Source organism: Phyllobates terribilis, unplaced genomic scaffold, assembly GCF_046119375.1.
Source record: "Phyllobates terribilis strain yellow unplaced genomic scaffold, ASM4611937v1 Scaffold_13__5_contigs__length_258822181, whole genome shotgun sequence".
Lineage (NCBI taxonomy): Eukaryota > Metazoa > Chordata > Amphibia > Anura > Dendrobatidae > Phyllobates > Phyllobates terribilis.
Genome location: NW_027362773.1, coordinates 184,317,455 through 184,327,767, shown reverse-complemented (window position 1 = coordinate 184,327,767; position 10,313 = coordinate 184,317,455). Strand labels below are relative to the sequence as shown.

Here is a 10,313-nt window from a genome sequence, read left to right as displayed (position 1 = left end):
TTTCCCCTATCTGAAAGTCTGATAAACGGCGGAAAAATGACTAAGTCCAAAAAAAAATTTTTTTAACTTTTTTCAATTTTACCCCGTGGGATATATGTTCTACCCACACACATTTGGAACTCTCCTGGGGTACCCTCACACATATTATTCCCTCATTTAGTTGATATTTTCACAAAAAAGAGAAATTTTCAAAAATTCTGAAAATTGGCTGAAAACGACTTAATATCAAAGACTCATCTGGCGAATCCTCTAGAACTGAAATCGGAATGCTCACTGACATTTCCCCTATCTGAAAGTCTGATAAATGCCGGAAAAATGACTAAGTCCAAAAAAAAATTGTTTTCAACTTTTTTTCAATTTTACCACCGTGGGATATATATTCTACCCACACACATTTGGAACTCTCCTGGGGTACCCTCACACATATTATTCCCTCATTTAGTGGATATTTTCACAAAAAAGTGAAATTTTCAAAAATTCAGAAAATTGGCTGAAAACGACTTAATATCAAAGACTCATCTGGCGAATCGCTCTAGAACTGAAATCGGAATGCTCACTGACATTTCCCCTATCTGAAAGTCTGATAAACGCCAGAAAAATGACTAAGTCCCAAAAAAAATTTTTCTCAACTTTTTCAATTTTACCCCCGTGGGATATATATTCTACCCAAACACATTTGGAACTCTCCTGGGGTACCTCACACATATTATTCCCTCATTTAGTGGATATTTTCACAAAAAAGTGAAATTTTCAAAAATTCAGAAAAATGGCTGAAAACGACTTTATATTAAAGACTCATCTGGTGAATCGCTCTAAAACTGAAATCGGAATGCTCACTGACATTTCCCCTATCTGAAAGTCTGATAAACGCCGGAAAAATGACTAAGTCCAAAAAAAAATTTTTCTCAACTTTTTTCAATTTTACCCCGTGGGATATATATTATACCCAAACACATTTGGAACTCTCCTGGGGTACCTCACACATATTATTCCCTTATTTAGTGGATATTTTCACAAAAAAGTGAAATTTTCAAAAATTCTGAAAATTGGCTGAAAACGACTTAATATCAAAGACTCATCTGGCGAATCGCTCTAGAACTGAAATCGGAATGCTCACTGACATTTCCCCTATCTGAAAGTCTGATAAATGCCGGAAAAATGACTAAGTCCAAAAAAAAATAGTTTTCAACTTTTTTCAATTTTACCACCGTGGGATATATATTCTAACCACACACATTTGGACCTCTCCTGTGGTACCCTCAGACATATTATTCCCTCATTTAGTGGATATTTTCACAAAAAAGAAAATTTTCAAAAATACTGAAAATTGGCTGAAAAACGACTAAATATCAAGGAATCATTGGCCGAATCGCTCTGGAACTGAAATCGGAATGCTCACAGACATTTCCCCTCACTGAAAGTCTGATTAACGCCGTAAAAATGACTAAGTCCCCAAAAAAATGTTTTCAACTTTTTTCAATTTTACCCCCGTGAGATATATATTCTACCCACACACATTTGGAACTCTCCTGGGGTACCCTCACACATATTATTCCCTCATTTAGTGGATATTTTCACAAAAAAGTGAAATTTTTAAAAATTCTGAAAATTGGCTTAAAAGGCCTAAATATCAAGGACTTTTCAGGCAAATCGCTCTGGCACTGAAATTGGAACTATCACTGACATTTCCCCTCTCTGAAAGTCTGATAAACGACGGAAAAATGACTAAGTCCAAAAAATTTTTTTTTTCTACTTTTTTCAATTTTACCCCGGTGGGATATATATTCTACCCACACACATTTGGAACTCTCCTGGGGTACCCTCACACATATTATTCCCTCATTTAGTGGATATTTTCACAAAAAAAGTGAAATTGTCAAAAATTCAGAAAATTGGCTGAAAATGACGAAATATCAAGGACTCATTGGGCGAATTGATCTGGAACTGAAATCGGAACGCTCACTGACATTTCCCCTCTCTGAAAGTCTGATAAACGCCGGAAAAATGAATATGACCAAAAAAAATTTTTTTTCAACTATTTTTTAATTTTACCCCCGTGGGAATATATTCTACACACACACATTTGGAACTCTCCTGGGTTACCCTCACACATATTATTCCCTCATTTAGTCGATATTTTCAGAAAAAAGTGACATTTTCAAAAATTCAGAAAATTGGCTGAAAACGACTAAATATCAATGACTCATTGGGTGAATCGCTCTGGAACTGAAATCGGAATGCTCACTGACATTTCCCATATCTGAAAGTCTGATAAACGCCGGAAAAATGACTAAGTCCCAAAAATTTTTTTTTTCAATTTTTTCAATTTTACCCCCGTGAAATATATATTCTACCCACACACATTTGGAACTCTCCTGGGTTACCCTCACACATACTATTCCTTCATTTAGTGGATATTTTCAGAAAAAAGTGAAATTTTGAAAAATTCTGAAAATTGGCTGAAAACGACGAAATATAAAGGACTCATTAGGTGAATCGCTTTGGAACCGAAATCGGAACGCTCACTGACATTTCCCCTATCTGAAAGTCTGATAAACGCCGGAAAAATGACTAAGTCGAAAAAAACATTTTTTTCAACCTTTTCAATTTTACCCCCGTGGGATATATTTTCTACCCACACACATTTGGAACTCTCCTGGGGTAACCTCACACAAATTATTCCCTCATTTAGTGGATATTTTCACAAAAAAGTGAAATTTTCAAAAAGTCAGAAAATTGGCTGAAAATATCTAAATATCAAGGACTCATTGGGCGAATCGCTTTGGAACCGAAATCGGAACGCTCACTGACATTTCCCCTATCTGAAAGTCTGATATACGCCGGAAAAATGACTAGGTCCAAAAAAAAATTTTTTTCAACTTTTTTCAATTTTACCACTGTGGGATATAAATTCTACCGACACACATTTGGAACTCTCCTGGGGTATCCTCACACATATTATTCCCTCATTTAGTGGATATTTTCACAAAAATGTGACATTTTCAAAATTTCAGAAAATTGGCCGAAAACGACGAAATATCAAGGACTCATCGGGCAAATCGCTCTGAAACTGAAATCAGAACGCTCACTGACATTTCCCCTCTCTGAAAGTCTGATTAACGCCGTAAAAATGAATAAGTCCCCAAAAATTTTTTTTTAACTTTTTTCAATTTTACCCCCGTGGGATACATATTCTACCCACACACATTTGGAACACTCCTGGGGTACCCTCAGCAGATATTTTTACAAAAAAGTGAAATTTTGAAAAATTCTTAAAATTTTCTGAAAACGACTAAATATCAAGGACTCATTGGGCGAATCGCTCTGGAATTGAAATTGGAACGCTCACTGACATTTCCCCCTTCTGAAAGTCTGATAAACGCCGGAAAAATGAGTGATTCCCCCACAAATTTTTTTTCACCTTTTTTCAATTTTTCCCCCGTGGGATATATATTCTGCCCACACACATTTGGAACTCTCCTGGGGTACCCTCACACATATTATTCCCTCATTTAGTGGATATTTTCACAAAAAAGTGAAATTTTCAAAAAGTCAGAAAATTGGCTGAAAACATCTAAATATCAAGGACTCATTGTGTGAATCGCTCTGGAACTGAAATTGGAACGCTCACTGACATTTCCCCTCTATGAAAGTCTGATAAACAACGGAAAAATGACTAAGTTCCAAAAAAATTTTTTTAGAACTTTTTTCAATTTTACCCTCGTGGGATATATGTTCTAACCCACACACATTTGGAACTCTCCTGGGGTACCCTCACACATATTATTCCCTCATTTAGTGGATATTTTCACAAAAAAGTGAAATTTTCAAAAATTTAGAAAATTGGCTGAAAACGCCTAAATATTAAGGACTCATCCGTCAAATCGCTCTGGAACTGAAATCGAAACGCTCACTGACATTTCCCCTCTCTGAAATTCTGATAAACGCCGGAAAAGTGAATAAGTCCAAAAAAAAAATTTTCTCAACTTTTTTCAATTTTACCCCCGTGGGATATATATTCTACCCAAACACATTTGGAACTCTCCTGGGGTACCCTCACACATATTATTCCCTCATTTAGTGGATATTTTCACAAAAAAGTGAAATTTTCAAAATTTCTGAAACTTGGCTGAAAACGACGTAATATCAAAGACTCATCTGGCGAATCGCTCTAGAACTGAAATCGGAATGCTCACTGACATTTCCCCTATCTGAAAGTCTGATAAACGCCGGAAAAATTACTAAGTCCAAAAAAAAATTGTTTTCAGCTTTTTTCAATTTTACCACCGTGGGATATATATTCTACCCACACACATTTGGAACTCTCCTGTGGTACCCTCACACATATTATTCCCTCATTTAGTGGATATTTTCACAAAAAAGTGAAATTTTTAAAAATTCTGAAAATTGGCTGAAAACGACTTAATATCAAAGACTCATCTGGCGAATCGCTCTAGAACTGAAATCGGAATGTTCACTGACATTTCCCCTCTCTGAAAGACTGATAAACGCCAGAAAAATGACAGTCCAAAAAAATTTTTTTTTCAACTATTTTCAATTTTACCCCCGTGGGATATATATTCTACCCACACTCATTTGTAACTCTCCTGGGGTACCCTCACACATATTATTCCCTCATTTAGTGGATATTTTCACAAAAAAGTGAAATTTTCAAAAATTCAGAAAATTGGCTTAAAAGGCCTAAATATCAAGGACTTTTCAGGCAAATCGCTCTGGCACTGAAATTGGAACTATCACTGACATTTCCCCTCTCTGAAAGTCTGATAAACGACGGAAAAATGACTAAGTCCAAAAAATTTTTTTTTTCTACTTTTTTCAATTTTATCCCCGTAGGATATATATTCTACCCACACACATTTGGAACGCTCCTGGGGTACCCTCACACATATTATTCCCTCATTTAGTGGATATTTTCACAAAAAAGTGAAATTTTCAAAAATTCAGAAAATTGGCTGAAAACGATGAAATATCAAGGACTCATTGGGCGAATCGCTCTGGAACTGACATCGGAACGCTTACTGACATTTCCCCTATCTGAAAGTCTGATAAACACCGGAAAAATGACTAAGTCCCAAAAAAAAAATTTTTCAACTTTTTTCAATTTTACCCCCGTGGGATATATATTCTACCCACACACATTTGGAACTCAATTGGGGTACCCTCACACATATTATTCCCTAATTTAGTGGATATTTTCACAAAAAAGTGAAATTTTCAAAAATTCTGAAAATTGGCTGAAAACGCCTAAATATCAAGGACTCATTGGGCAAATCGCTCTGGAACTGAAATCGGAACGCTCACTGACATTTCCCCTCTCTGAAAGTCTGATAAACGACGGAAAAATGACTAAGTCCCAAAAAAAAATTTTTTCAACTTTTTTCAATTTTACCCCCGTGGGATATATATTCTACCCACACACATTTGGAACTCTCCTGGGGTACCCTCACACATATTATTCCCTCATTTAGTGGATATTTTCACAAAAAAAGTGAAATTGTCAAAAATTCAGAAAATTGGCTGAAAACGCCTAAATATCAAGGACTCATTGGCGAATCGCTCTGGAACTGAAATCGGAATGCTCACTGACATTTCCCCTCTGAAAGTCTGATAAACGCCGGAAAAATGACTAAGTCCCAAAAATTTTTTTTTTCAATTTTTTCAATTTTACCCCCGTGAAATATATATTCTACCCACACACATTTGGAACTCTCCTGGGTTACCCTCACACATACTATTCCTTCATTTAGTGGATATTTTCACAAAAAAGTGAAATTTTGAAAAATTCTGAAAATTGGCTGAAAACGACGAAATCTAAAGGACTCATTGGGTGAATCGCTTTGGAACCGAAATCGGAACGCTCACTGACATTTCCCCTATCTGAAAGTCTGATAAACGCCGGAAAAATGACTAAGTCGAAAAAAACATTTTTTTCAACCTTTTCAATTTTACCCCCGTGGGATACATATTCTACCCACACACATTTGGAACACTCCTGGGGTACCCTCAGCAGATATTTTTACAAAAAAGTGAAATTTTGAAAAATTCTTAAAATTGGCTGAAAACGACTAAATATCAAGGACTCATTGGGCGAATCGCTCTGGAATTGAAATTGGAACGCTCACTGACATTTCCCTCTTCTGAAAGTCTGATAAACGCCGGAAAAATGAGTAATTCCCCCACAAATTTTTTTTCACCTTTTTTCAATTTTTCCCCCGTGGGATATATATTCTACCCACACACATTTGGAACTCTCCTGGGGTACCCTCACACATATTCCCTCATTTAGTGGATATTTTCACAAAAAAGTGAAATTTTCAAAAAGTCAGAAAATTGGCTGAAAACATCTAAATATCAAGGACTCATTGGGTGAATCGCTCTGGAACTGAAATCGGAACGCTCACTGACATTTCCCCTCTATGAAAGTCTGATAAACGCTGGAAAAATGACTAAGTCCAAAAAAAAATTTTTTTCAACTTTTTTCAATTTTACCCCCATGGGATATATATTCTACCCACACACATTTGGAACTCTCCTGGGGTACCCTCACACATATTATTCCCTCATTTAGTGGATATTTTCACAAAAAAGTGAAATTTTCAAAATTTCAGAAAATTGGCTGAAAATGACTAAATATCAAGGACTCATCGGGCGAATCGCTCTGGACCTGAAATCGGAATGCTCACTGACATTTCCCCTCTCTGAAAGTCTGATTAACGCCGTAAAAATGACTAATTCCAAAAAAAATTTTTTTTCAACTTTTTTCAATTTTACCCCTGTGGGATATATATTCTACCCACACACATTTGGAACTCTCCTGGGGTACCCTCACACATATTATTCCCTCATTTAGTTGATATTTTCACAAAAAAGTAAAATTTTCAAAAATTCAGAAAATGGGCTGAAAACTACTAAATATCAAGGACTCATCGGGCGAATCGCTCTGGAACTGAAATCGGAACGCTCACTGACACTTACCCACTCTGAAAGTCTGATTAACGCCAGAAAAATGACTACGTCCCAAAAAAATTTGTTTGCAACTTTTTTCAATTTTCCCCCTGTGGGATATATATTCTACCCACAAACATTTGACACTCTCCTGGGGTACCCTCACACATATTATTTCCTCATTTAGCGGATATTTTCACAAAAAAGTGAAATTTTTAAAAATTCTGAAAATTGGCTGAAAAACGACTAAATATCAAGGAATCATTGGCCGAATCGCTCTGGAACTGAAATCGGAATGCTCACTGACATTTCCCCTCACTGAAAGTCTGATTAACGCCGTAAAAATGACTAAGTCCCCAAAAAAATGTTTTCAACTTTTTTCAATTTTACCCCCGTGAGATATATATTCTACCCACACACATTTGGAACTCTCCTGGGGTACCCTCACACATATTATTCCCTCATTTAGCGGATATTTTCACAAAAAAGTGAAATTTTCAAAAATTCAGAAAATTGCCTGAAAACGACTAAATATCAAGGACTCATCGGGCAAATCGCTCTGAAACTGAAATCAGAACGCTCACTGACATTTCCCCTCTCTGAAAGTCTGATTAACGCCGTAAAAATGAATAAGTCCCAAAAAATTTTTTTTTTTACTTTTTTCAATTTTACCCCCGTGGGATACATATTCTACCCAAACACATTTGGAACACTACTGGGGTACCCTCAGCAGATATTTTTCAAAAAAGTGAAATTTTCAAAAATTCAGAAAACTGGCTGAAAATGACTAAATATCAAGGACTCATCGGGTGAATCGCTCTGGACCTGAAATCGGAATGCTCACTGACATTTCCCCTCTCTGAAAGTCTGATTAACGCCGGAAAAATGACTAATTCCCCAAAAAAATTTTTTTCAACTTTTTTCAATTTTACCCCCGTGGGATATACAGTGTCTACAAGTAGTATTCAACCCCCTGCAGATTTAGCTGGTTGACACATGCGCAATTAACTTGGCATTGTGACATTTGTGCTGTAGATCAGCCTGGAAGTGGGAAATGCACTACAGCAACTTTTTTTTTTTTTTTTTTTTTTAAACGTTAAAAGTTAATTCAGAGTGTCATTTATTATTCAACCCCTCAAACCAAAAGAATTCTGTTTGGTCCTCCTAAAGTATTAAGAAGTAGTTCAGGCACCAAGAATAATGAGCTTCACATGTGTGGATTAAAGATCTCTTTTGCCAGCCTTTTCTGACTATTTAAGACCCTCCCCAAACTTGTGAACAGCACTCAGACATGGTCAACATGGGAAAGACAAAGGAGCATTCCAAGGCCATTAGAGACAAGATCGTGGAGGGTCACAAGGCTGGCAAGGGGTACAAAACCCTTTCCAAGGAGTTGGGCCTACCTGTCTCCACTGTTGGGAGCATCATCCGTAAGTGGAAGGCTTATGGAACTACTGTTAGCCTTCCACGGCCTGGACAGCCTTTGAAAGTGTCCTCCCGTGCCGAGGCCAGGCTTGTCCGAAGAGTCAAGGCTAACCCAAGGACAACAAGGAAGGAGCTCCAGGAAGATCTCATGGCAGTGGGGACATTGGTTTCAGTCAATACCATTAGTAACGTACTCCAACGCAATGGTCTCCGTTCCAGACGAGCCCGTAAGTTACCTTTACTTTCAAAGCGTCATGTCAAGGCTCGTCTACAGTTTGCTCATGATCACTTGGAGGACTCTGAGACAGACTGGTTCAAGGTTTTATGGTCTGATGAGACCAAGATCGAGATCTTTGGTGCCAACCACACACGTGACGTTTGGAGACTGGATGGCACTGCATACGACCCCAAGAATACCATCCCTACAGTCAAGCATGGTGGTGGCAGCATCATGCTGTGGGGCTGTTTCTCTGCCAAGGGGTCTGGCCATCTGGTCCGCATCCATGGGAAGATGGATAGCACGGCCTACCTGGAGATTTTGGCCAAGAACCTCCGCTCCTCCATCAAGGATCTTAAGATGGGTCGTAATTTCATCTTCCAACAAGACAACGACCCAAAGCACACAGCCAAGAAAACCAAGGCCTGGTTCAAGAGGGAAAAAGTCAAGGTGTTGGAGTGGCCTAGTCAGTCTCCTGACCTTAACCCAATTGAAAACTTGTGGAAGGAGCTCAAGAATAAAGTCCACATGAGACACGCAAAGAACCTAGATAACTTGGAGAAGATCTGCATGGAGGAGTGGGCCAAGATAACTCCACAGACCTGTGCCGGCCTGATCAGGTCTTATAAAAGATGATTATTAGCTGTAATTGCAAACAAGGGTTATTCCACAAAATATTAAACATAGGGGTTGTATAATAATTGACCCACACTTTTATGTTAAAAATATAACAAAATTCAACTGAGCAACATAACTTTTTGGTTTGTAAGATTTATGCTTCTGTTCATAAAACCTACTCTCGTTTGCAGTTTGAAGGCTCTAACTTATTTGCATCTTATCAAACCAGCTAAATCTGCAGGGGGTTGAATACTACTTGTAGGCACTGTATATTCTACCCACACACATTTGGAACTCTCCTGGGGTACCCTCACACATATTATTCCCTCATTTAGCGGATAATTTCACAAAAAAGTGATATTTCCAAAAATTCAGAAAATTGGATGAAAACGACTAAATATCAAGGACTCATCGGGCGAATCGCTCTGGAAATGAAATCGGAATGCTCACTGACATTTCCCTTCTCTGAAAAAGTCTGATTAACGCCGTAAAAATGACTAAGTCCAAAAAAAATATTTTTTCAACACTGAGATTTGAACTCAGATCACTGGATTCAGAGTGAATTTCTCACATTTCCACAATTTACACATGCTCTTTTACTGTTTTCAAAAGAAAATCCAGCCAGCTACATTAGTCATGTGGTTCCATGGTGTAATGGTTAGCACTCTGGACTCTGAATCCAGCGATCTGAGTTCAAATCTCAGTGGAACCTGAGAAATGCTTTGTGCATAGCGGTTTTATCTTTTCTGCTCACACTCAATTTGCCATTGCACATGGTTTAACATAAAAAGAGAAAGTTAAAATCCACATGGCAAAAAGATCTATCTATCAAGAAAGTTTAACTCAAAAGTTAAACTTGACTTCATGAAGCAAAACTCATATCATCTATGTCACACCAAGCAATCGTACTCTATGACTTGTGCCAATGTTCGCATGACACTTTTTCCAGGTGGTAGAAACTGACAAGGATTTCAAGCCGAAACGGCCTCAAGAAACGACAGCGATTCTTTTCCTGAATCACCCTTTTTAGTGTTTTCCAGCATTTTTGTAAACATAGTTTGGTGATGTTTTTCTAAGTATTGTTTTG

The 10,313-nt window shown here is 37.5% G+C and overlaps 1 non-coding gene across 1 annotated transcript; it reads left to right on the top strand.

Annotated features, from left to right (window-relative positions):
• The first annotated feature begins 9,866 nt into the window (after positions 1–9,866).
• TRNAQ-CUG (transfer RNA glutamine (anticodon CUG)) lies at positions 9,867–9,938 on the top strand. Its single transcript has one exon. It is a non-coding gene; the product is annotated as a tRNA-Gln (tRNA).
• The last annotated feature ends 375 nt before the right edge of the window (positions 9,939–10,313 follow it).